This window comes from Cheilinus undulatus, linkage group 15 (genome assembly GCF_018320785.1).
Source record: "Cheilinus undulatus linkage group 15, ASM1832078v1, whole genome shotgun sequence".
Classification (NCBI taxonomy): Eukaryota; Metazoa; Chordata; class Actinopteri; order Labriformes; family Labridae; genus Cheilinus; species Cheilinus undulatus.
This window is the reverse complement of record NC_054879.1, coordinates 11,444,546-11,472,234: the sequence shown is the minus strand read 5'-3', so window position 1 is coordinate 11,472,234 and position 27,689 is coordinate 11,444,546. Positions and strand designations below refer to the sequence as shown.

Genomic DNA, 27,689 nt, shown 5'->3' with positions numbered 1-27,689 from the left:
TATCACACTATGCATTAGCCTTCAATATCAGTAAAATAAGTGGTGTAGTGCTGGGTATACAGAATATAGCCTCTTACTAAACTGCCTCCTGATCATAGATTTCCGCAGATCCAAACCCCCTCCTCAGCCAGTGAACACTTGTGGCGTGACATCGAGGTGGTGACATCGTATAAATATTTAGGTGTACACCTGGATAATAAGTTGGACTGGTCTAAAAACATAGACTTCATCTACAAAAAGGGGCAGAGCCACTTCTTTTGCCTCAGAAGACTCCGATCAATAGACATCTGCAGTAAGATGCTGCAGATGTTTTATCAGTCTGTGGTGGCAAGTGTTCTGTTTTATGCTGCAGTCTGCTGGGAAAGCAGTGTAAAACACAAGGATGCAAGGCGTCTGAACAAAGCGGTTAAAAAAGCTGGCTCTGTGGTTGGAATCAAATTGAACTCATTGGAGGATGAGGTGGAGAGACACGCACTGAGCAAGGTGGAGGCCGTTCTGAGAAACATGGATCATCCACTTCATATCTCCCTCAGTGAGCAAAGAAACAATGGTGGTCGATGGCTCCTATCCCTGCGCTGCAGGACAGAAAGATTTAGAAAATCTTTCATACCATCAGCAATTAGACTTTATAATTCTACCATAAACAGATGAGACTCCCAGACGATTGAATTTCTCTCCGGGGATAAATAAAGTTCTTGTATTGTATTGTATTGTATTGTATTTTTTGGTCAACATAGAGTATACCCACTTTAAAATGAAGAGCAAACCCACCTCTGCACACACCACTAGACCACTTTCAGGGATAGATGGTTGTAGGGTGCTACACACCAATGGGGTCCAACGTGAGTCCTAAACATTTTGAATCAAGCCCCAAACATAAAACAACAACCAGACTGTCTACTTCCTCTCTTAAAGGTCCCATATTTTGTAAAATACACTTTTCAGGCTCTTCTAGCAAAAATATATGCCCATGGCCTGTCCACAATCCCCCAAGAATCAGAAAAATCCATTCCCTCTCTTTTTCCACTTTTCAGAAAATGTGTGCTAAAAGAAGCTGTTCTCAGATTTCCCCCTCATGATGTTGTGTGGGGAGTAAGCGCCGCCCCTAGGTTCGGTTGGCCCTCCCCGCCAGCTAAGAGGGGGATAAGGAGAACCACATCCATTAAGCCACATCCATTTCCTGAGAGGGGCGGGGTTAGGGCTGGAGTCAGACAGCTCATTAACATTTAAAGCCACAGACCCAGGAACAGCTCGTTCTCCCTCTTTGCTATAAATTACTTTTATGCAAAATAGCACCTGTACTGGACTGTACTTTGTGATACCAACACATATTATGGCTTCATTGTTAAATGTATAGAGCAACAAGGGTCAAATCTGATTGAACAAACATGACAACATCTAAGAGACCTAGATGTTGTATCAGAGTTCTGCTCCCACTGACAGCTGTAGTCACACTGGCCCTTTAAAACTCAAATTTAGGCTGTGTGTTGGGTTGTCATCACATATCTTCCAGCTGTAGACTGGAATGCAGGGTGATGTTGTTGTCATCAGCTATAAAAGTCAAGAAAAAGGAGACACAAGGCGGAGTGGAGACAGCAGACTGAAGCGATGTTTCTCAACACAAGTCACACTATGGGGGGTGGCTCTCTTGGTAAGTCACTGCTAGCTTGTCCCAGATGTGGCCACTTCTTTCATGGTTAAATGATTTATGAGTTCACATTACCTCTCCTGGGACATGCAAGTTTAAATATATGCATTCTGACCTTCTGTCTAATGCAGTTGGGGTTTCATATGCTACATTTTGATTCATTTCATTCTCTGATGCTTGAACACAAGAGGAGGATTATGCTATCCAGTGCCTTGATTCCAGTGCCTTGCATTCAAGGCATTGGAATTATGCATTATTTGATCCCTCACTCTAATAAGAGTAAGACTTTAAGAAAGCTATTAAGAACTTAATCTTGAAAATCAATGGCATCATCTGAAAATTGTCTCTGGGGCTGAGATAAAAGGAAGAATTTCATTTAGTGGCAGTTAACTGGTCATTAGACTTCTCCTAATAGCAGTATGGTGCAAATGCAAAACTATCAGACCATGATATTGCCTAAAATAACAGAAATGTTCCAGTCAAGAGCTGATGACAAACAAGCCATCCTTCAAATAAGAAAAATCTTTAATAAATGGATCTACAAAGCCTTTAAAAAGTGTTTATCCCCTTTTATGTGTTACGCTTTTACTGATTTGACATGGGGATCACCTGATTGTAGTATAAAGACACTTGTGTCTGGAAGGTGCAGTCACTGGTTAATCACTATTCCTGGCTACCATTACACCATGAACATAAAAGGAACACCCAAACAACTCAGAGAAGAGGTTATTGAAAATTAAAAGTCAGGGGAAGGATACCAAACAATTTCCAAGGCACTGAACATCCCCAAGAGTTCAGTAAAATTTATCATTAACAGTTGGAAGGAATATTGCACGTGTGTAAATCTGCCTAGATCAGGACATCGTCACAAACTAAGTAAACATGCAAGAAGCAGACTAATGAGAGAGGCCACCAAGACACCTATGACAACTCTGAAGGAGTTACAACCTTCAGCAGTTGAGATGGGAGAGACTCTGAATACAACAACTGTTGCCTGGGTTCTTCACCAGTCAAAGCTTTATGGGAGAGTGGCAAAGAGAAAGCCACTGTCAAAGAAAACTCGGGTTGGATCTTGAATATTGTTTGCCAAAAGGCATGTGGGAGACTCCATGGTCAAGTGGGAGAAACTCCTTTGGTCTGATGACACCATAATGGTGCCTTTTGGCCATCAGACAAGATATTTGGAGGATACCAAACTCTGCACATCACCACAAACACACCATCCCCACTGTGAAGCATGATGGTGGCAGCATCATGTGGCGGATATGCTTCTCAACAGCCCACCCTGGAAGGCTCGTAAAGGTAGAGGGTAAAATGAATGCACCAAAATATAGGAAAATCCTCCAGTGGTCCAAAGTATACAGCGAAAGCTATATAAACTAAAACTAAACAACTAAATAGTTCAAAGACAACAAGGTGGATGTTCTGGAGTGGCTGAGTCAAAGTCCAGACATCTAGAGAATTTGTTGCTGGACTTGAAAAGGGCTGTTCATGCCCTGACCTCTGTGCAACCTCACATAGCTTGAGCAGTTCTGAAAAGAGTAAAACTGCAGTGTCCAGATGTGCAAGCCTGATTGAGATCTATCCACACAGACTCACAGGCTGTGATTGCAGCCAAAGATGTAATCAAAATAAAATAATTTTATTTAACTGATATAACTTCGTAGAAATCTGTTTTCAATTTGGCAATAAAAAGACTTCTGCTGTTGTTTTTGTGAAAAAAGCCAAATAACATTGACAATGATTGATTTATCAAATCAATAAAAGGGTAAAACATCCAAGGCACTAAAGACAAGCATCTGACTACTTGAAGTAAAAAAATATAGAGCTCTTAGCTGCAGCCTCTAAAGGATGATAATGATAGGTGGCATATAATTGAGGTAAATACAGTCTTAAGATACAAATACAATATGCGGGTTCTTCCAGTAAGGGGGTATTTTACTGCAACAGAGGCCCTGGAAAGGGCTGCAGAAATGTTAAATGGAACAGGCTTAAGGGTGGGGCCTGGGACATTCCTCAGTCTGTCAAAACAGAATATCTTTGCAGCTGAAAGAGAAAACTTGTATTTCTTATTTACAAGTGTGCTGTTGAAACACTACACGGGCAGATGAACAGGGACACTCCTACTGTTTACATTTCACCAAAGATAGGGAGAAGGGATTCTGCAGATCTCAGCAGCAAACTACTTTGCAGTATCTGAAGTGCCAAATCAAGACCTTGGCAGTGTTGGCCTTGCTACTTAGCCTTTAGAGAACCAGCTTTTTGGATTTGAGTGTTCGGTTGGGAAATAAATGTAATCTTCAAAACAAACAAGGGATGTGTTGAAGTCTGGTTGTTACTTTTTAAGTCAAAGATGCTTCAGTGAATCAAAATCTGCTAAAGGACTGTAGACCAATCCCTTAAAAAAACATAAGGATTAACCCATAATAACTAAGAGCTTTGGCTTGTACACAATATTGTCCCTGACAAAAAAGTTATACAGATAAATTGTTGCTGGAGGCAGGGACTTCTGAGAAACAGCATGGTCAGACTGACACAATTTAGTAAACCAGCTAATCATAAAACTGAATCTGGTGCTGTGTCATTTTATTTTTCTGACTGTTTCTTTATTTGTTGTTGTAATTCTCTGGATCTTGTCTGATGTTTTTTATTGCAAATAAAGCTGCTGTAATGAAACAACTTTGTCTGAAAATAAGGCATCATCATCATTACCATCATCATAATAATCAGCATTTTCCTGCACATTGCACTGTATTACCATCAGTTGACTTTTAATAGTTCCTGGTGTCATTATGGATAACTTTTTAAGTGTTTTTTTTTTACACCTTTGGTAAAGGTCATGTCAGCAGAATGTTTTGCAGCTTGAAGAACAGAGTGGGTATGAAAAGTTTATATTTTCATCATGAGTGTAAAAAATTATAATAAACAAGTTTATCTCCAAAGAGTTGCTGCAAACCTCACAGTGGAGGCGACACAGACCCACCTAAAACAATTTAAAGAGCTTCCCAGGAGCTGTATTCAAGTGTTAAAGAGAAGAACAATAAGTCATGTTTGACAGCTTACTTTCTGAGCAGAAAACAGAGACGTGCATGATTAACCAGCTGAACGATTACATTTGGCATCCTCATGACTCAGAAGCAGGATTACTAGTCTGTTAAATGCACAGAATGTAAATTCCAGCGCCAAGGGGTTCTCAATATAACAGCAACAAAAGGTGGAGTCAAGTATTGCAGGGAATCATGGGAGAGATTCCCTGCTACCTCACCCTCCAATCCCTGATGAAAACAAAACGGACACTACAGTTCCTTTTTTCCAAAGATTGAAACAATGTTATATTACAGTATGTCAGTATAATTACAGTATGTTTCCTCACTACTCCTAGGAATAAATTAGTGATATTAACATATAAACACAAAAATGCTTAGCCAGATCAGTCTTTATTCATTTTCCACAGGAAAATGTACCTCCTACGACTTTGTATCTCTCATAGATTTTCTCATATAGTACCACCAGCCCTGCTTACATGCAAAGCTGGAAAGGAGAGCCTCTTCTATTTCCCTTTTCAGCATCTACACTGCTTTCCACATTATTAAACAAATGACATTTTTCTCTTATTTGCCCAAATATGAATGCAAATGACAGAAAATTTTTCAAGTCATCAGCCGTTAGAGCATAATTCAAATGTTTTTGAACAAACTTCATTATGATAACAATTATTTTTTTAGAAATAAAAAAAATTCAAAATGCACTGTTCCACATTATTATGCAAAACAGTGGTTTTCAAAGATTTTATAGGTTGTAAAGAACTGAAAATGGTCATTCATTGAATTTGCCGCATTAGGAGGTCATACTTACTAAAATCAAAGCTATTTCAATCAAAAACATCTTAACAGGCAAAGTTACATGTTAACATAGAAGACATTTGTGGCTGATTCAGAGCACAGATGGGTTCATGCAGATAAAGGCCCAATGAGGAAGGTTTCTAACGGACAAATACATTGGACTAAGAGAGCAGTTGATAAAATGTCATTACAAAGCAGCAAACAGGTATTTGAAGCTGCTGGTGCCTCTGGAGTTCCACGAACCTCAAGGTGTGGGATCTTCCAGAGGCTTACAGTCGTGGATAAACCTACTATTCAGCTGCCCCTAACCAATGCTCACAAGCAGAAATGATTGCAGTGGGCCCAGAAATACATGAAGTCTCATTTTCAAACTGTCTTTTTTACTGATGAGTGCCATGCAATCCTGGATGGTCCAGATGGAGGAGTAGTGGATGGTTGGTGGATGGCCACCATGTCCCAATAAGGCTGGGACGTCAGCAAGGAGGTGGCGGAGTCATGTTCTGGGCTGGATTCATGAGGATAGAGCTGGTAGGCCCCTTTAGGGTCCCTGAAAGTGTGAAAATGACCTCGGCAAAGTATAGAGAGCTTTTAAATGACCACTTTCTTCCATGGTACAAAAAGAAGAGCAGTGCTTTCTGTAGCAAATTTTTCTTCATGCATGACAATGCTGCAAAGAATCCCTCTGTGTCATTGGCTGCTATGGGCATAAAAGGAGAGAAACTCATGGTGTGGCCCCCACCCTCCCCTGACCTCAGCCCTGTTGAGAACCTTTGGAGCATCCTCATGCTAAAGATCTATGAGGGTTGGAGGCAGTTCACATTAAACAGCAGCTCTGGGAGGCTATTCTGACATCCTGCAAAGATATTCAAGCAAAAACTCGCTAAAAACTCGCAAGTTCAATGAATGCAAGAATAGCGATATCAAAGCAGGGCTCCTATGTTAACATGTAACTTGGCCTGTTAAGATGTTTTTGATTGTAATAGCTTTTGATTTCAGCAAATATGACCTCCTAATGCTGCAAATTCAATGAATGACTATTTTCAGTTCTTTATAACCTATAAAATCTTTGAAAACTCTGTTTTGCATAATAATGTGGAACAGTGCATTTTGAGGGTTGACAGCAAGGGGAAACTAGAAAAGCACTCGGAGAGCGCAGACCTCTGCCATTAGCCCTATCTCCCAATAGTGAAGAATCCTTTAAAAAATTCCTGGATCCATCTCCATGTGCCCCCAACCACAGCATTCGCCGATTACTCCCTCCCCGGTGGGGTGGAAACACAGTGAGGCAAAGCACTGGCTTCACTACGGGTGGACTGTCATGGCGGAAGCACTGCCTGCAGGTGCCAACAGACAATCTCACCCATGGTCTCACTGGACAACTGGAAGTCATGGCAGAGGGTGAATATTCCTCTATTCCTCCCAGCATTGTGAGTATCCTTGCTACAATTCGCTGTCTTTCTCTCTGTTACACTCCGACTTGTCTCCTCTACCGGGCGTGCGTCTCTCAAACTCTATAAACCCCAAAACTTTGAATAGAATCACACACCCAAAAATGCTGCTGGGATTGAAGTTACTCATGTCCGCCATCTCCTGGTGTAAAGTGGTAACAGCGCAGACCTCCGCCATTAGCCCTATCTCCCAATAGTACAGAAACCTTTTAAAAAAACTCCTGGATCCAGACGGTGATCCAGATCACTCTCAAAATCTAATCAGTTCTTCCTTATGCCATTTCTGACATTTCCTGAAAATTTCATCAAAATCTGCCCACAACTTTTTGAGTTATGTTGCTAACAAACAAGCAAACAAACAAACAAACCCACCCGATCACATAACCTCCTTGGTGGAGGTAATTATCCGTCATTCTGGTTCCGGTTTAGGTAATGTACATCACTTCCCACCCCACGGACGAGATCGCCCTACCATAAAGGTCTGCAGCCAGATCCTCTTGAAAAATACTGGCATAGCTTTAATGCTCTCTCAACAACTGCATGTACTTTAACAGATAATGTGCACAGTAAAGAAATCACAGATTTTGAAAGTCTGACAGTCCAGAACTAACATTTTAGCTATGGTTAGTCTTGTTGATAAAAAACACATTTTATTTTCACAAGTTTTTATAGAAAAAAAAATATTTTTTGCATGTTATTGTCCTTTCTTACAATGGAAACAGGCTGTAGATGTCATTTTTAGTCATACTTTAGCAGGGTAATTAACACCGCTGCTAACTCCTAATATAATCTGTTCAAACACATTCAATTTACGTCATCACTTTGTGGGGTTTTGATGAGTTTAGACAGCACTGGTACAGCTTCAGTGTAGGTCTTCTGGCATGAGACCTTTTTTATTACAACTATCAAATAAAATCTCCCTCAGGCCTTGAAAACTGTTGGAAATATTAAAAGTAATGCAAGTAAATTCAACAACTAAAACATACATAGGAATAGTTCTTTTTTAATCAATTTAGACCTCTTACTACAAAAACTTTTACTCATTATACCTTTAACTGATTAGCATTAATCAATCTTTGTCCAGTACAGTGTCAAAACTGTATCATCCTTCACTAGTAGACTCTAAGTAGTAATAGTAGTCATAGCAGGTGAGCTGCATGTATAAACGCCTATTGTTGATAGGTTAAAGTATTAAAGTCATCATTCTAGAGTATAGGAGTATAGGAGGGTATTGGAGAAAAAAATGTCCTCAGTGTAAAAGGCTTGATTTTTAACATAAGACATTGCTTCTCATTTATCGATACATGAGCATCTCTAATAGGCATGGAAGATGACTACATATGGATTTTTAAAAAGAATAGACACGATGGTGGGAAAAGATACTTGGATGGAAACACTGGCATTGTTTACCTTCAGACTCTGTTAGATTGTGATTTTGATTAACAAGACGAGCTGATTTAATGCAAATTTGATATTACTCATCCAGAAGCACGCCTAGTAAAAACGGCCAAAACCAAACAAAAGATCAGAAATAGAATCAAACATTTCACATGAACCTTCACACTTAAGGTTGCTCTTCTGATCTTAACTGGTCTTATTTTGCTGTCTTCTCTGACCATTGTCTGCCAAACAGAACCTGCCCAGCCTCTTGGTTGTTTGTGACACTCTACGGTGTCAGCCAGCGCCTCGCCTGACACCTAACTGTGATGTCACTCTGTTTGACTGACAGCCGGAGATGTCGGCCTGTTTTAATGGCTTCCTGTCTGGTGATTCAGCAGCACCCCCTTGGGAGAACTTTCAACCCCAAGACACACTTGCTCTCACACACCTACACACAGATTTAACACTGAGCTGCAAACCTCCTCAGTCTCTCCTGGATGTTTGAAGCTGCAGTGAAAGATCCAAGCGAGGTTCCTCTACCACTTCATGGCACTTCAAGTATAAAATGCACCAAACATCTTACAATAACATGTCTATCTTTAAGTATTACCAGCTCATTTAAAAGAGACCCTCTCACATCTAAAGATCATTTGTCAGCAAGCCGTTTGAGTTTTTAGTCTCAAACTTAGATTTTGCAAAGACTGTGGGATACCAACTACAAGACTAGAATACGATTACTTTGGGGATTATTTCCCATCATGCATCTGGTGGAAATTCACAACAATTTTTGAGCAGACAAAAAATATAGATATAGATGGAGATATCTCTTATAATTCGATGTTTTTAAATCATTTACATCGAGTAGAAACTAAAACAAAGTTAAACACTGAAGCAACTTTGCATGTTACAGCAACAACCAAGGAACTATCCAGGGAACACTTCAGACTAAAAGTACCATATGAAAACACAAGTCATCTCACCACAGAAACAAACTGATCGGGCTTTTAATTTCAAAATCCCAGTGGAGGTTTACTGTACCTGTCATGTCAGCCTGGAATGAATTGACAAGACAAGGTGCACAAACACACAGGTGCAGAGATCTGACTGCAGCTCTGAGCAGAAAAGTTTGTCAATCTCTTGAGTTCTAAGCAGACATTCAGCCGCTCTAGATTGATCTGCACTCATGTTCCTGTTTTGAAGACTGAAGTGAATTAATGTGCTCATGCACAACATTGGTTCCAATTGGTCAGCTGCGTCACTGAGAAACATAATTTGCATACAACCAGATTTAAGACTTAAGACGATATCAAATGTGTTCATTTGTGGTGCTGTGCACAGAGAGATACAATGGCCTATCATACCCTGACTATGGCCTGACTGTCTGCTCCTGACTAGTTGGATGGATTTCTGACATGTTTGATATTTTGGTACAGTTCCAGACACAATGTTACAGTGAAACACAACCACGAGCAGAATCCTCAACTTTGGGGTACTTTTTCCTTTGTAAACTGACAGAGAGCATCAGAAATCATCCTGAAAACAGCAGGGATGACTTTCTAATGCCCCCCTGCTATAAAAAAGGAAATGAACGAGCGGGAAATATTCCTACCCGTAGACCCTCAGCTGATACAGATGGACTCTACTTCACTCATAAAGTGTGAGCATGCACACACAGTGCACAACCATCGGACTGTATAGTTCGAGCACATAAATTGTGCACTCACTCCCTCCTTGAATCTATCAGTGCCCAGAATGAACATAATGCCCTAGATGAAAACAACAAATCAAATATGTGATTTGATCACTGGAGGAATTCTTGCAGACTCTATTAAATTTAAGGAATAATTTGGGCATTGTGTAGGACAGGCCTATAAAACATACCGTTACGCATTAAATGTCACTGAATGTTTACATAGTATGACAACTGGTTCAAATAAAGTCTAAATGCAGATTAGCTACTCTCCTTGATGCACATGAAACTTAGTATTAAAAATATCTTTGAAATTGTCCTGTAAACAAAGTAAGTCTCAGTTTTGCATAAGCACCCTGTTTGAACAAATAAATACAGATTACAAAATACTTGAATATAGAAAAGAAGAACACCCAAAACTTTATTTAAATGTTATTTCGACTCTTTACCAGTATGGTTAGTTAGTAGAGTACTGCAGTACTAAAGTTGGTATCGGTATCAAAGTTCAAACGCTGGTATCCTGACAGCACTGCTATACAATCTTCAGTGAATATTCAGTAAAAGAGAGAACACTTACTTCAAGAATCATCCCCTGAAACTCAGCGAAATCATGTCCAATGTAACAATTCACCTTCAGTGACTCAAACAGTTGGAATTTGGCTCATGAAAGTCTTACTGGAAACCAGCGCGACCTACTTTGACCCTATGGAGTAGTCACTCAAGTCAAAACAACCATCAAAAAATGAATCCAAATACAGAAGTTTGACCAAAGTTGACGATAAAAACCACTTATTCTAAAGCAAAAAAGAAAGAGAGCAAAGTCAGCGTCCCGTTTTAAATGCCTCTCAGCCAGTTAGTCACTAATCTGACCCATATGCAGTGAAAAGGCAGCAGGCTTTTAACATAGGATAGAGCATGCACTGGGGTCCCAACATAATGCTCAGTAAAGAAAATCAACAAGGATCCTTTGTTTTCCTCTCTTTGCTCTCACCCCGGCTCTGGAATCTTACAGGCTAAGCGCAACACATAAGACATCGCAACTACAATCTGTTTATGAATTTAAGTCCCAGAATTCCTCTGTTGAATCAGCCTTAGTGTCTTTGTGTCTAATCTAAAAGACAGGCTTGCTCTCTCACAGTCTGCCACTTTAGCTCTTGTGGATCAAATGCAGCGCTCTGACAGACTTTATCAAAGAAACACAGCGCTACCCTTTACAGGGAAAGGAGAGAGAAAAAAAAAATTAAGATCTACGGAGAGAAACAAGCAAACAACAACAGAGCTGAGATGAAAGCTACTTACTTGCCTTCAAACTTGGGAGGAATAGTGAGGAGGAAGTTCCAGCGGATCTTAATAGTTTTCAGCTGTGGGCCAGATGGTGGTACACTACGGACCGCAGTAAGCAGAGATGATGGGGTTTGCAAACTCAACAAGAAGCTTTTGCCCAGACACATGATACTTGACATTCAAACCCAACTTCCTCCGCCCACAGCTTGTCCAGAAGGATTCTTCTGGAGGTTTGCATGTGAAAAAAAAGACCCCTTTCGACAGGAACTGTTTCATGGAGATGCACTGTGGCATACCACAGATGACCTATAAAAGCCAACAGGCGAGAGGCTGCAGTCTGACCCTTTGCTGCAGTGTGTGATTCATCATGGAGCTATTTGCACTGGCAAAAGCCTGAGGTCAGCTCCTTGGCATCACGGAAAAACAGCATTTTGGCCAAAACATTGTGGAATAAAGTTGCAGTAACTCTCCGAAACGAAGCCAGAAAACCTCCCTGTGAGATTATGTCAACTTAATAACAGCCTTTCTTTTCCTGCTGCACTGTGGAAACATTTAAGGCAGAAAAGTGTGAATCTTAACAGCTAAAACTCTTCATCATTGTCTTTTTCATCACATAGAGAGATAAACTGTGTAGGGAGCTGTCAAAGTAAAGAGCACAGAGAAAGGTCATAGAAAAAGCACAATCATGAAGCTGAAATACATGGAGAAGGCTACATTTTTGCTTACTGCAGCAAAGTAAACATCTGACAAGTAGGATTTCACTTCCATAACCTTTACAGTTATGGTATGTCAGGGATCAAATAAGGAAACTGTCTCAGACAGAATCCACAGTGTTTTAAATCTCTTATTTATCTCAAAGGACCAATGGCAAAGATTTCAGTTTGCTTTCTTTCTAGGCGCCTTTAATCAGTAATTGTAGGTTTGATCCTGGACTTTACTCTGAGGCTAATTTATACTTGCTGTTAATGTGCTTACATGTGGTATATGCCATGCTTTATCAACGTGTGTGTTCTCTTCAAATTAAAAGGGATATTCCAGTATTTTAAAGTTGGGTTGTGCATGGTTCTAGGCCATTGGTTTTTAACTGGTGGGTCGGGAACCAAAAGTGGGTCGAGAAGCCATCGCAGATATGCCTGGAAAAATTCGGAGGCAAAAATATCTATGATGTGCTTTCATTTTGAAGGGTCCCTTGTTTCTCGTGTGCCATCTCTAATCTAAGCTGTACCAGTTTTCATTAAAAACACGAATATTTGATTGCAAAATGTAAGAACTTCCGGTCGCAATTTGGTGTTAAGGATATGGTGGTGGGTCCTGATGCTTGACCAGTTGAGAACCACTGTTCTAGGCAATAGCAAGGCCATTGGCCTCCACAGATTCCAGTGCAAGTTGCCCTTTCAAGACTAGCATAGTTGGGACACCAGGGAGGACGCTAGAGTGCTGCAGATGGGTACGGTTTCTCTGAATGATTTAGCAAGTTTTAGGTAAAAATGGGCCAAAAAAACAACGATGGCTCAAATGTATGCTGTATCAAAAAATACAAGGCATTTTCTTGCCCACCTAGAAAGCCTCTGTGTTTGACATTATTTTGGTTACATGCTCTTCTGCCTCAGTGTGTTGTTAGCCTAGCTACTTTGCCCCAACGGTCCTCCTTCAAGGGGCAACACACTGAAATTACTAAAGGCTGTTGCCACTATTATAGCCAAGTAACTTATACAACCCAGCTTCAAAAATACCCAAATATGGGGAGCAGGTGGCCTAGTGGTTAAAGGCGCTCCCCATGTACGTGGGTGGCCCGGGTTCGAATCCGGCTTGAGGCCCTCTACCGCATGTCTCTCCCCCACTCTTGACCCTGTTTACGACTCTATCCACTGTCCTCCTCTATCTAATAAAGGCACAAAAATGCCCAAAAATAAATCTTAAAAAAACTAACAAACAAAAAAAAAAAACAAACCCAAATATCTCTTCAATGTCTGGAATAATAGCAGAATGTAGCGAGTGTCCTCCCTTTGAACAGTATCTCTGTCCGTCTAGAGCTTTTACACAAACTCTTTCATGCAATGTCTTGACTCCAGTTTGACTTGAGCTCAGCGCTACAGTGATTTGTATCATAGCAGCTTAGACATCTGTAAAGGTATAAAGGTGTTTTAACTGATGACTTGCTTCTTTTAAGTCCACAGTGATTTAAAGAAGTGCAGAGAAGCAGTTATAAACACCATAGCTCCATGCACTTGTAAAGGACCTCTGCTAAAGCTAAGTTAAATCAATCATAAACATACTATTTCTGACAAGGCCTTCAAAATAAAAGTCCCTAGTTGTTACTTGTTGTAGTTCTTGTATTGAATGCACATATCAGGAAGTGTTTTCAGGAGCAGGCTGAGACAACTTAGCAGGAGAGAAATGAAACTGAAAACTACATCTTTTAAGTTTACAAAGAAGTGGACACACGGAAACTTGTAAAAATTTTGTGTTTTTGTTTTTTGTTGTTTGTGATTTTATGCACGGACATGAGGTAAGTCTGCAATTACAGGCTTGTTTAAGGATTGAGGAGGCAAGTAGACCCTAAGCATGCATTGTGAAGTGTTATCTCTTTTGATTTTGTAATACTGTTGCAGCTTTAAATGGCACAGTAAATCGGGCTATGATTGGTTTATCCCAGCCCTGCGATTGACTGGCGACCAGTCCAGGGTGCACACTGCCTCTTGCCCAATGCCAGCTGGGACAGACTCCAGAAAGCTATGAAAAGCTGATAGACCAAATCCAGAATAGACCATCTTTACACTGCATCATTGTAGCTGCACAGCCACAAACATTCCCATTCATAGCTGGAACAGATCATTTTGTTTTAGAGGTCAACGTACAAATATGTAAACAAAATCAGTGTTCCCAGTTCATTGATTGACCCAATAAACTTTTGACTTTCAGCTGACTGCATCTGTGACCGTTTGTACTAGTTTAATTTTTCATTAAAACACATCTGATGAGTTTATTCTGACATATGCTACTGATAAAAAATTAAACAGAGATGCATTTGCTGGGATCTCCTTCATTTTCAACAGCTGCGGTAATGGACACTTTCGGCTTGAAGCCACTCACATAAATTAAACCTTAAATAAATCAAAGTCACACACTCAAACTGCCACATAAAATAAGAGGACAAATGGGACTGACACTCCCTGTAAAAAATAGAGAGAGTAAAGCAGAAACTTATTTAAAGTCATCAATCTTCTCTTGGTTTTGTTAACCCAAAGGAAACCAGAAACTAGTTTACTGGGAATCGCTTCTTCCTCTTGCAGAACAACCACTGGTGAGAGCATAAACAACACTGTAATTTAAGGACTTTCATTATTACAGCAGCCTTATATATGAATGATTACAGTCAGGTTTGAATCGCTGTTGGACAAGGTCTCTGTTTGAAGTTTGCACAGGATCTCACTGCTACCTCTCACAGTCCAAAACCATGCTAATTAGGTTTATTAGTGAATTTAAATCGCTTGTAGGTGTGTTGAAGTGTGTTTGTCTCTACATGCCAGCCCAAATGGAACCAACAAAAGCAGTATAAAGCCAGTCCCCTTCTCTGAGGTGACCACGCCTTCATTTGGGTGAAAACAAGCCCTGAGAGTGAAAAGTGCTGATTAGAAAACAACTGAAGCTGTAATTAAAATTACATCAAAAAGCCAAAAAGTAGCATAAAGGAAGAGCTCCTTGGCTTTGGGCTGAAACCAGAGAAAAATAAAGTGGTCAAATGTAGGACTCGTGTTGTGTTCCTACTAGAGTTGACAAAAGATGAAAGATTTTAATCATAATTAATCTCAGAATTTCTGTTCTTAATCCTGATTATCTCATCCATTTTATTGCAATTTAAAATTCACTAACTTGCACTCAAAGCTGTCTTTGTGTCATTTTGGATTTTTCCCCTTCCTTAAACTAAGGGGAATACTCTTCCTGTTTGGATTCAGACCTACTTTTAAAGGTAGATCAAACTTTATAACATGAATTTTACCATGGAGAAAGGAGTTTGTTATGGATAGAAAAAAATTTAAAGGAACGGTAAAACTAAATGTTTGATAACACAAGGTGCAGATGACTTCTGACCTGTCCACTGAGCTGTCTGAGTTTTAAAGTAAAATGAGACTTTAAGGAGCGGTGGTGGACTTATTTGACATCACTGTGGCTACAGGGAGACACTGACTAGGGACAATAAATCATGTGGTTATGTATTGAAAAAAATGTGTGCACTAATTGCAAGGTTTAGTTTATCATGATAACTGTGATTAAACTTGAGCCCTTGTTCCTATGTGCTTTAAGCCGGCCATTGCTCTGTGGTAGCAGGATCCTGCCTGATTAACCTCTGAGCTCTAAGCAATTCTTTTACCTTTTTGTCTCACCTGGACTTGTTGTCTTTAAAAGCTTGTGAAACATCAACCCTGTGGGGCACAGTCAAGCTCTAAACATCCTTTTGGTTTCAGGAGAACCTGGGCTTTAAGAATATGTGTGCTGCAGTAATTTCACTGGACCCTGAAAAACATATGGGATTATAAAAGTAAAAGTAAAAGCTACATGTAATGATTCTTTTGAGCTACACAGAGTGAACAATAATGATTTTTTTTTTCTTTTTTTGCAAAAACTTCTTCTCCCATCTCTTGGGGACCACAGAGTGAAAAAAGTAATCATGCTGTGACAACAAGTCTTCAAAATAATCACATTTTTAAAAAAGTCCTTGCGCTTTTTTGTACTAGCTCTATTTGTGCCATTACTCAAAGCAGCTCCTGTTTGCAGTGACGCTGAGAGCCACATCACAGGCTCTCTGTCTCTCTCCACTATGAGCTTTTCAGGCCGTCTACACCAGGATCAAAGTTTTAAGACATGCCCAGTTTGACAAAGCATGATGCAATAACAGAACAGCCTGCCATTGGCTGTTGATGCCCATGTGACATCCTTTGTAGTAAAACAATATGATGGCTAATTTTAAGACAATGGCAAAAATGAAAATTGATGTAAAAATGGATGAAAAATATGTTCAATATTGGATTTCCTGGTGTGGATTTATTCTTTAAATGCTCTGGGAAGTCACCCAAGTTCCAGGCTCGCTAAAGAAGCCTCCATAAGAGCTACGAAGGCACTGATGGCATCATTAACATGGCACAACCGCTAGCTTTGAGAGGTAAAAACATTAAGTCGCTACAATTTATGATTCAAAAGTTATTTAAGATTCAAAAGACATTCACTAACATATTAACTGTGTCTAAAAAGTTTAGCTCTAATTCATCCAACGCTGCTAAAATACACACTTAAGGCATGTTATGTCAGTTTATGACACCTCAGGACACAAGAGGGGGAAAAATGCTCAGGTTGATGGAGATTTTGAACAGACTCTAATGTATGCCTATAACTTCATTTATTTTGTATTGTTACAATACCAATCCCTGTCCAGAAAAGTTGCAATTTTTATACAAAATTCACTTGTGATTGTATTTGGGTTCCTAAAAACATTAAACTTTATGGCTTTTTTGTAAACTGAGTAAACTGAGCTTTGAAAGGCCTAAAAACTCTCAATTTACTTCCATTCATATTAAAGGAATTTTTTCACCCAGTAAAGGGCAGGACTGGCATCAGATTGGCTAAGTACCTGGATAGATTACTCTAATCAATAAGCAGTGTGGATAATGGATAAATGAATCAATTCTTAGAATTCACAAGACTAAACTTTAGTGATGGCACTGACAGATATAAGTAAAGATGTAAACAGAATTTTAAAGATGAAGGAGTAGCGTGGGCATGAAACTACATTTAAAAGTAAAAAACTTAACTGGTATGAACTCTTCAAGATCAATTTTCTGTTTTTTTTTTAGTTTTTACAAAATTTCATTGTCATGCACAGCTGTTTGCCGTCAAAAGACAAAATTGAATTTTTGATGTTGGCTCTGGTAGGTTTCAAAACAAATGGGACATTCATGTAAATTTAATGAGCACATTTTGAGCTCTGATGAATGTATTAGCATTGATGTGAATGCATGAGTACTGAGTACAATTTTATGTACGTGACATGTATCGAGGAAAGTTGAGCTTCAGAGAATCTATGTTTGGGACTTATCTAAAGCCAAAGGTGACACAGTTGTATACCTGCCAATTTTCAAAGGTCCTTCAAACCAGTGGGAGGCATTTCTCAGTCTTTTATTTCTTTCAATGGTGCCTGGTTTAAAGTCCAGCCCGTCAGGGACTGGGTGTTGGTGTGTTTTTTCTGGCCAGCAGACCTTTTGGTTTCTGCCTGAGAGAGCATTTAAAAAAGGGAGGGTCTCAGGTTTTTCTGTTCACACTTTATTTTCTTATGGTCTTTCTGAGCTCTGCCCTGTATCATTTCATGTTTGCGTCTTGTATGAACAGCTGTGATGGTGTGAGGGAAGTGGCTACGCCAGACACTTTCCGGGAAAGTATGGGGCCCTTTATGCTACACAGACACAAATATAACAGGGAGGAAAAGTTCAGGAAAATATGCTTGATTATACCTTTGAGGTAGACAAAAATGAAGCCATAGTCGCTGAAATCAGTAACCCACTTCTTCTTACGTTTTAGTCTGGGAATGTGGGATATGGGAGCCTTTTCTACAGTAAATAAAGAGAGTTAAAGATGAAGTCAAGGCTATAATAATCCAGTTTTCTGCATGTCACACTTGACCATTCAGGAGGCCAAAACAGTTCAAAATAGCAAAATACATGGCAGGTTAAAAGCATCAAAGTCTGTGATGCTTACTCCACGTCTCTCAAGCTGCAGGTGGATTTTAGGTTCTACTTAGAAAAAAAAACAATGGAAAAACAGGGGAAACTTATCAGCAAAAATTATAAAATGCAAGTCACATTAATCTCAAATGCCCCCCACACTCAGCCGTTTCAACCAATCCCAGATCTCATCCTCTTTATAAATATTGCTATCTGGTCTCCTGGGTCTTACAGCACTACTATATCTCAGGTTGAGTCACATCATGTAAGTCAAATCACCGTTGCAAAAGCATACAGTACATGGACAAAAGTATTCGGTTGCCTGACCATTACACCAAAAGGGACTGTAATGACATTGTACTCAAATACAGGTACGTTAATAGTTTGCCTCCCTTTTGCAGCTACAACAGTCTCCACTCTGTGTGGAAGACTTCCACGCAAAGTGCCGTCTGCTCATCTTTTACCGCTTGCATTTGCTTTACAATCAGTTTAAACCCACTGACATATGTAAAAGGAGACCAAAAGCACTGATTTATGAAAAATAATTCAAATCTTGAAACATGAGGTTTGGCCTGTCGGCAGCGATTAGAACCATAATGTGTGATGGCATATAAGGGCCACTAAAAATATTAAAATAAAATAAAGCGGAGCTGTTAATTTGTAGGGAAAAAAACTGGATAAAATAAGATTTTTTAAGCTTATAAAGTTGTGTACTTACAAGAAAACTTTAAAGAAGAATTTTAGAGTTTAAAGGACACTAATTCATGAGAAAAAAACTGAAATTTCGTAGTTTAAAAAGTCTTCAATTTCAACATTAGAGACTCAAAAATTTAAAGTTTTTTATACAATAAATCTACAATACTGTAAAGTCAACATTTACAAGAAACCAAACTGAAAACAGTATTTGGATTTTTTCTACTTTTTGGCTTTACAGTCTCAAAAATTCAAAGTTTTAGTTTACACACATGCACAACTTTTAAAGTACAAACTTTCTGCTTTTTTTCTCGTTAATTAATGCATTTTAAACTTGACAATTTCAATTTTTTTCTTGAAAATAAACTGCTCCTCTTTTTTTTTTGTTTTGGACCTTATACAATAGTGCCATGATGGATAGTTTATAAATAGATTTTTTTGTCAAGAACACGTACATTTAGGCCTGTTATGTTGGAATTTGGTCAAACAAAACTGTTAGAATTGACTTGTAACGTTTCTAAGTGGGTCTTGGGGGGGGGGGGGGTTAGTTTTTCTTAGATATGAGTAGGGGTCCCTAAGGAAAAAAAAGGCTGGGATCCACTGCTGTAGAGCATTTTTGAAAGATATTTTTCTGAAGCATTTATGGTGTAGAGACAGCTTTAATTCACCCATCAACTTCTAAAGTATCACATGTGAGTAAAGCATGCTGCTCTTGTGGTGCACAGAAACTGATATGGATGGTGTGGACCAGGGGTTCTCATCTGGCTTAGCCTTAGGACCCACCACCACCTCGTTAATGACAAATCCCAACCCAAATATCTTTATTCTTTCAATGGCAACCATATGTTTGAAATAAAAATAGTAGAATTTGGACTTAATGGATCAAATGTCAGTCAGAACAAAGAGATGGAGACATAGAAGCACATCATTGACTTTTTGCCACATATTTGCCCACTGAAATTGGATTTGTGACCCACTTTTGGGTCCAGATCCACGGGGAAAACCAAGGGTGTAGACAATAATTCCATCTTAAAAAAGTAAGTTTGATTCTGTTGACAAAAAAAACTGCTTTTTGATGATCTGGATTGATTCTTACTGTTTTCTATTTATAGCACAGAGGGAAGATAAATCGCCGATAGGGGATCTACTTCTAATGAGAGAGAGCGGAGTGCGGCACTCTCAATGAGCTCGTCTCACTGATGATGGAAGGCTCTCATACGTCCTTAAGAAAGTTTTTATGACTTTTACCTGGGTAGAGTGGAGTCTTTGCCTGCACTCCTTCTCTCCCATTAACAGAGCCAGCTATCCTGTTAAAATGGTAAGACATGTCTGTGGGGGCACAATTTCACCAGCAGGGCCAAATCCAGACTTTTTGACTTGGGTATCTAAGAAGCACCCTGAGTTTTGCAGGGGATTTATAAAGTGCACATACACAGAGGGTCATCATTTATTTACCCTTACTAATCACTTCCAAGTTTAACATTCAAGTTTCTAAAAAATAATACACGGACAAAAGTATTTGGTCACACCTGTTGATTATTGAATCCAGGTGTTTCAATCAGACCCGTTGCCACAGGTGTATAAAATCAAGCACCTAGCCATGCAGTCTCCATTTGCAAACATTTGTGATACTAAATGGGTCTTTCTGAAAAGTTCAGTGACTGTACTGTGACAGGATGCCACCATTGCAATAAGATGGTCCATGATATTTATTCCTGCAAGATATTCCACAGTCAACTGTAAGTGATATCATTATAAAGTGGAAGCGTTTAGGAACAACAAAAACTCACAAAAGCGGAAGATCAACAACTACTAAGGCCCATAGAGCGTAAAAGCTCTGCTGAATCCATACCTGAAGAGTTCTTGACTTCCACTGCCATAAATGCAAGCGCAAAAACTGTGCAGTTGGAGCTTCATGGAATGGGTTTCCATGAGCAGCTAGGTGCAAGCCTCACATCACTAGGTCCAATGGCAAGCGTCAGATGGAGTGGTGTAAAGCAAACCAACACTGGACTGTGGAGAATCGGAAACATGTTCTTGGGAGTGACAAGTCATGCTTCTCTGATTGGCAGTCAGATGGGGAGTCTAGGTTCGGCATATGCTAGAACCTTCCCTGCCTGACTGCATTGTGCCAAATGTGAAGTTTGGTGAAGGAGGGAAATTAGTTTGGCGCCACTTATCAGGCTTCGGACTAGGCCCCTTATCTCCAGTGAAGGTCAATCTTAATGCTGCAGAATACCAAGACATTTTGGACAGTGCTAGGCTTCCAACTTTGTGGCAACAGTTTGGGAAAGGCTCTTTTCTATTTCAATTTACTGAGTTTGGTGTGGTAGAGCTTGAGGTCCTGACCTCAACCCCATCTAGCAACTTTGGCATGAACTAGAATGGAGATTACAAGGCAGGCCTTCTCATCCAGCATCAGCGCCTGACCTCATAAATACTCTGCAGAATGAATGGGCGCAAATTCCCACAGAAACATTCCAAAATCTTGTGTAAAGCCTTCCAAGAAGAATGGAGGCTGTTATAATAGCAAAAGGGAAGCGACTCCACATTAAAGTCCATTATTTGAATACAATGTCATTACAGTCCCTGTTGGTGAAATGGCCAGGTAGCTGAATACTTTTGTCCATACAGCTTATTTACACTTGTTTACTCTCTATTTCCTTTAACTTTACACAATTGTAATTTTTTGTCATAAAGAGAAGCACATGGAAGCAATTTTTGCACAGCGCAGAATTAAAAAGTTGTGTTCAATAACAACAATGATCCCAGTCCTCAACTGCCTTAGACATAATGCTCTTCAATCTTTTTAAAATTAAAACTATTATCCCCATTCTCAAAGCCAAATTGATTCCAGAAAAAAAGGACACTGTTGAATTGTGGCACTTACAAAAAACTTTTTTTTTTCTTTTCTTTCAGTGTGGCTTCTGAGCAGGGTAAGGTTGGGTATCTAGGTCAACAGTTAAAAACAATAGCGATGACTCACAGTTTTAGACTTTGTTTTCTATTCAAAAATACTTTTTCAAACCGCATGTTCCATTTAAAGATAAATTGTTCAGTTTTGTTAATCTAATGTTAAGAAATCAGATGTAAAACATGAGTTTAATCAGTCTAACAGGTATTTCTACAAGTGTTAAGAGTCGTCTGTTTAAAGTCAGATTATTTCCCGCTGTGGCTGGGGTGTCTGTATACGTTTGTGTGTTGTGTGTGCGTTTTGGGATCAAGGAGTGGGTGGAGGAGCAGGAATGTGCATCTCAATGAGAAACATCTCAGTGGATTTTATTGAGATTTGCAGCCTCCACATGATTTGTTTTCCATCTGAACTGTATCGCAAAGCAGCAATGTGTTATCAGTGAGGCATATTCAGCTGACATGGCTGCTGCACCATCCTCTGTAGCAAAAATGATGATGAATACAGCACAGAATAGAGAAAAATCACTTATTTCCACTCAACATTACTCTTTACTCCAATAATAAAATCATATGTTGACTTGAAATGATTCATATCCAACCAGCCCTAATAAGACACTTTTATAGGAGAGAGGAAATGTGCTTACATTCTGCAAAACAACAAAATATATTTTAAGCTTGAGTAGTGCAAAAGAGCTTCACACACATATATACCAAAGGCAGAAAAGGCTCTGTGTTACTGTAATAAGACAGCATGGAAAAACAAGCGCTGTAATCCCTGGATAAGTGGTCTGACAAAGCTTGTTATCAAATCATTCTGTCAAGCCAGGATTTACAAATTCAAATAGAAAAGGAAGTCATGCAAAAACATTTCCTTATATTTTCCGAACACAAAGAAATGTGCTGACAGCCTGGCCTGTTCTCACCCACCTGGGTATGTTAATAATTGCGTTTGATCTTAAATTGGATGCGCGTGTCAGCCAGTTTTACAATTTGCATAGGGGAACGCCCCCACAAATCCATACAAGGCAGCAGGCTTAAAAGCTGTGTGCAAACTCCTAACTAACAAGACACTGATATTTGACACCAAACTTTGAACTCCAGCTCTTGTATATGAAAATGCTGGTGCTTTCTGGTTATCTGTGCTTCCTGCTGGTGTTATTAATTATAGGAGGTGTCATAGCCCGCTGTTTGAACAGTTAGTCCCTTAATAAATGGAGGCACAGTGTTAAAGTTAATAACCGAGATATGACAAAGCTGTCCCATTAGACACCATCTCCAGCAGCACACAGCTGCAACAAGACAACCACCAACTTTTAGTGCAATAAGGAAGAGGACTCCACTTAGTCAATGCCCGTTTGATTTTTTTCTATCACTTACCATCAAATTCGATGAATCATTTTGAAGCTGTGAGTATGTAGTTATTTAAAAGAGCAATCTAACATGTACTTCATTGGACTCTAATAAATGGATGATGCAACACCTCATCAAATGTGAAGCCAAAAGATCTAAAGCTCCCACTACAGACTGGTTGCAGTGTGGATTTGGAAGTAAAAATCTCATTCATTTTCTCCTGAGGGGACTGAATGATCAGTAGTGCTGTCAAGATTAGCTGCAGTAATTGCCATTAATTGATGCACTATTTTAATCATGATTCAGCAGTTTTGATTAAGCCACATCAGTGTCTCCCTACTGCCACAGTGATGTAAAAAAAAAGTCAACTAATGCTACTAAAAGTCTCATTCACTAAAAAAAAAACAAAAGAAAAGAAAAAAAAGAAAAAAAAGTCAGACAGAAAGCTCAGTGGACAAGTCAAAATTCATCTGCATCCTTGTGTTATCAAACTTACTGTTCCCTCCCCTTTCCAGTCCATAACAAGCTCCTTTTTCCTTTTTCCATGGTTAAAGTTGTGTTTCAAATCTTTGATCATCTACAAAAGCAGGTCTGTATCCAAACAGGGATCAAATCCCCATACAGTAAAAACTACAACAAACTACACTATAATGTTATATCAATGTCCATGTAAATACTGACAGAAGTGCTCTTTTTAAACCTTAGAAAAAAATATAATTTAAAAAATAAAAAATAAAAGAAAAAATGCTTATGCATGACAGAATGTCTGTTATTGCCGTGGAAAGAATGAAGTGTGTGCATTGTTACTGGAAGCTGCTGTTCTGTTGCTGTACCTCATTTGTATTTTGTGCTGCTCACTTTTGATGGACCAAGATTTCCAGGTTGGCTGCAGACCTGAAAACGCCCAGCTCTGTCCACCTCTTCTAACCTGACACATCAGATAGACTGTTTTATATATCCATTGCATGGATATATTACACATTGATCTGGGAAAGCTCCCACAGAAAGCGTTTAAGAAAGGCCAGGACTTTTCAAAAAAAATTCTCTGAAGGTGTTTGGAGGAATGTTCTGTCTGTGACATTTATGATGGGCCAATCAGAGTGACAAGACAAAAGGACTTGTCTACATGCACATCTCTTGAGTTGACGGGCTACTGCTGCTGTAGACTGTTCATGGTGGAGCTTCTCTGTGAACAAACGTGATTCCAAGGCCAGTTAGGGGACATGGAAAATCTTTTTCTCTACCCAGACAAGCCTTCGGCGTGGCTCTTGTGGGTCCAGTTGATGCTGTAAGTTACTCACAAAGCATTTTGGGACTGTCGCAACTCAAATTGCAACTGTCCTTGAAAAAAATTCAATGCACGCTGTAAGATCTTTGTAGAATTTAAAAGTCTTTATCTTAAATGTCACAATATTCTAAAAAAAAACAAAAAACCTACATGTAGCTCTAGCACAGCCATGGCAGCCAGGACAGACGCAGTTTGCTTAGTTTTAACTCTTTTTTCTCATGCAATCACTCCTTCTCCAGATGACTTGACACTGTGACTTGTTCTACTGTGGATCTTTGCTGTTTTATTGGTAACTTCAATGTGACTTTTACTGTAGCTGAAGCAGCATGACAACAACACCACAGCTGCACAACAGGAGGAGGCCGAGGCATGCCGTCCATCTTTATATACAGTCTGTGCAAAGATGCTGCTTGAGAAAAAAATGAGGCTGCTACACAAAGTACCAGGCTGGTAATAGAAAGGTTTTAGTCTGACCAAAACACTGCAACAAGTGGGCAAAAAGCCCTGCAATGTCAGAATACTTATCTTTTATAATATTTATGTTCACTTTGGGTTAACGTGATGGCATTGGAGGCTGGTAGAAAACAAGAAATACAGACAGGCATGATGGGAATTTGATTAAATTGAAGATTTCACCTGTTGAACACTCTAGATGAAAGGTTTTAAAATGTCTGCTCCAAATTTCATGTTGATCAAAGAATTTATCAGCAATCTCTCCAAAAATCTCACAAATTATTTTGCTGATGGTGCTGTACTGAAAAACTCTGCACATGCATGCTTTAGGCAGCCTGTAAAGAATGTGAGCAAGAAGTCAACACAGGGAAATGTGTAAATATGTAACAGGATTATCACTGCTCTTTAGCGGCTTTTTCCCCAAGTACACGAACGCTGTAATTTTCTCCTTACAGAGAACATACTGTATGACTGTGTGGTTGCTGTAATGAGAAAATACTGTAAGTGCAGTCTGCTGTAACAATCACTCTCATGCTTAAGGAAGTCTTTAAGTGCTCCCAACATACAGCAGAGAATTACATTCATTATTCAATATTACACAGTGTTGGCTGCCTGCTGTTTCAGAGCTGTAGGGGCAAATGACAGACCACTGACTCTACAGACAGTACTTCTCACAGATTAACAACAGAGAGGGAAATATCTGCCATGCAGCTGGCCTAGAAAAGGCATCTCTCAGTCCAGTATGTAATCAAAAATCTTCTTATCAAGAATCTTCTGAACATTTTCTCTGTAAGTAGAGAAAAGACAAGTGCAAAAAATGTTAAAAAAGGTGGAAATGGTTCAGGTTTCCTTGACTAAAACTGAAAATGAATGAAACAGAATAAGAGAGAAAAAAACAGCAAAGGGTGAAAGGAGATCAAGGGAATATCTGAATGTTTTAAAAATGATGAAATACTTTATAATCAAATCATTTTGATAGTCATCATTTCACTCCTAAGTTATTTATTGAACACGCTGCACAGTTGGCAATGTGGGACACAAGTAAGGAGGAACTAAAACATCAAAGAAACAACTCCTTTTTCACAAAGTGTTAAAAAGTGAAGCCAATGCAGAAGTTAAAAAAAAAAGGGATCCTTGAATGTCCACATGAGGATGACAGCATCCACTTTGGTTACATTGAGGTTATCATAAGTGTGGAAGTAGCTTAGATAACGGACAGATAAATAAGTTTTGGCTCTTAACCCGGTGGCTTAAGACCCGTTTCAGCTCAAGCTCTTTGCCTGTGACCAGGCCTGCCCGCAGAAGTGGCTGGGCCCCTGACAAACCCAGAGAATGGCCCCCCAACCCCACCAACATTGCTGCTGGCATCCCTACTAAAAGTTACTTCACTCAGAACTCAAAAGTTTTTGAAGCCATTGTTGGGTTCAAATCACTTATTTTTGCCATTTTTAAACCCTTTCATCACTTCTTCTGCCCATTTGTGCCATAGTTTTTACCCATTTTAAATCAATTCTTGACATGTTTAATCGGTTTTTGCCACTTTTTAATGATTTTATCCACTTTTTAACTGCTTTTCACCATTTTCCCGCCAACTTTTGCCGTTTCTATCCTTCTTAACTAATTTCTGCAGTTCCTGTCCTATTTTTACCACTTTAATCTCATTTTTTGCCACTTTATAACTGCTTGTCATTATTTTTCTGCCCATTTCTTTCCTTCTTAACTAATTTCTGAAGCTGCTGTTCCCTTTTATCACTTTCAACCCATTTTTGCCACTTTATAACTGCTTTCACCATTTTCCCCACCCATTTCTTTCCTTCTTAGCTAATTTCTGTATTTATTGACCCATTTTTGCCACTTTTAACCCTTTTTTTGCCCCTTTATAACTGCTTTCACAATTTTTTTCTCCCATTTGTTTCCTTCTAAACTAATTTCTGCAGATATTGTCCCATTGTTGCCTCTTTTTCCCAACTGTTTGCCACTTTTAACCCATTTTGCCATTTTTCTCTTTTTGTAATTCTTTCCTTATTTTGGTAATTTCAGTTCTTTCTACTTCACCATGATCGTTACTGGAATGTCCCAGAGCTGCAAAAATAAAATGAAATTTTATAATTTCATAAAAAAACATCAATGTTGGCAGGATTTTCTACAACACAGCTTTAGGAACAGGCCATGGACAAACACACAAAAAGAGACAAAAAACGCTCCTAAATGTTTGAGAATGGTATTTATAACACTGACATACTTTGACAGAAGGACCTTTACTTTTAGCAGGACACTTTCACAGTGTGAAAATAACACTTCAACAACACCTGTCGCACATTTCAGCACAGAGGAGCATTCCAACACTCAATAGAAACATCTTTATGAGTGGAGGTCTTATCCTCTATTTGATATTATAATACCATACAGACTTTAGTCGCTTTAGGGGTGTGACAAGATTCGTGAGAGTAAAACATCAGAAGGTTTCACGTCTAAATGAAAAATGTCTCGCATGATTAAAAGGTAGAGCAGTAGCTCAGATAAAGTAGTCGGTTTGAGTTTTTCCCGCAGCTTGTAAAGAAACGGAGTGCAGCTGAGCCTCGGTCACATGTTTACTGCTGACAACTCTCTGAGCTTGAGTGCTCGTTTGAGCTGCTTCTTCATACTGTCATATTTAAATAATCTTCAGTGTTTGAGTTATTACACAGTGTTGATCCAACTCTGTAAAGTCAAATGATCTACGCTCCTCCTACTGCCATTTCAAATCTGCATTATTTTCCCATGATGCCCTTGGGCAGAGTGTTTCTATGTGTTTTAGATGTTTTGAATTGTGTTTAGATGTGTTTAGATATCTGTTGTACAGTCATCATTGCTGGGATTTATTTTCTCATGTGTCTGCTGGATTGTTGCCATTTTTTAAGTTGTTAAACTTCTGCACCATGAGTGAATTTTTTTGACTAAGTAAGGCAATCATTAGAATGAATGAGCATGATGCATAAAATACTTCG

At 39.2% G+C, this 27,689-nt stretch overlaps 1 protein-coding gene across 7 annotated transcripts in view; it reads right to left on the bottom strand.

Moving 5' to 3' along the window:
* gulp1a (GULP PTB domain containing engulfment adaptor 1a) overlaps positions 1-27,689 on the bottom strand; it is a 116,374-nt gene that overhangs the window by 69,882 nt on the left and 18,803 nt on the right. The window contains exon 1 of one of the 7 annotated variants that reach the window (XM_041807596.1): positions 11,308-11,513. The exons of 4 other annotated variants lie outside the window; for them this stretch is intronic. The gene's annotated coding sequence lies outside the window, so the exon portion shown is untranslated. Of the gene's footprint in view, positions 1-10,585; positions 10,605-11,307; positions 11,514-27,689 lie in introns of those variants that run through there. 2 more of the 7 variants (XM_041807597.1, XM_041807598.1) reach the window with 2 other exon arrangements.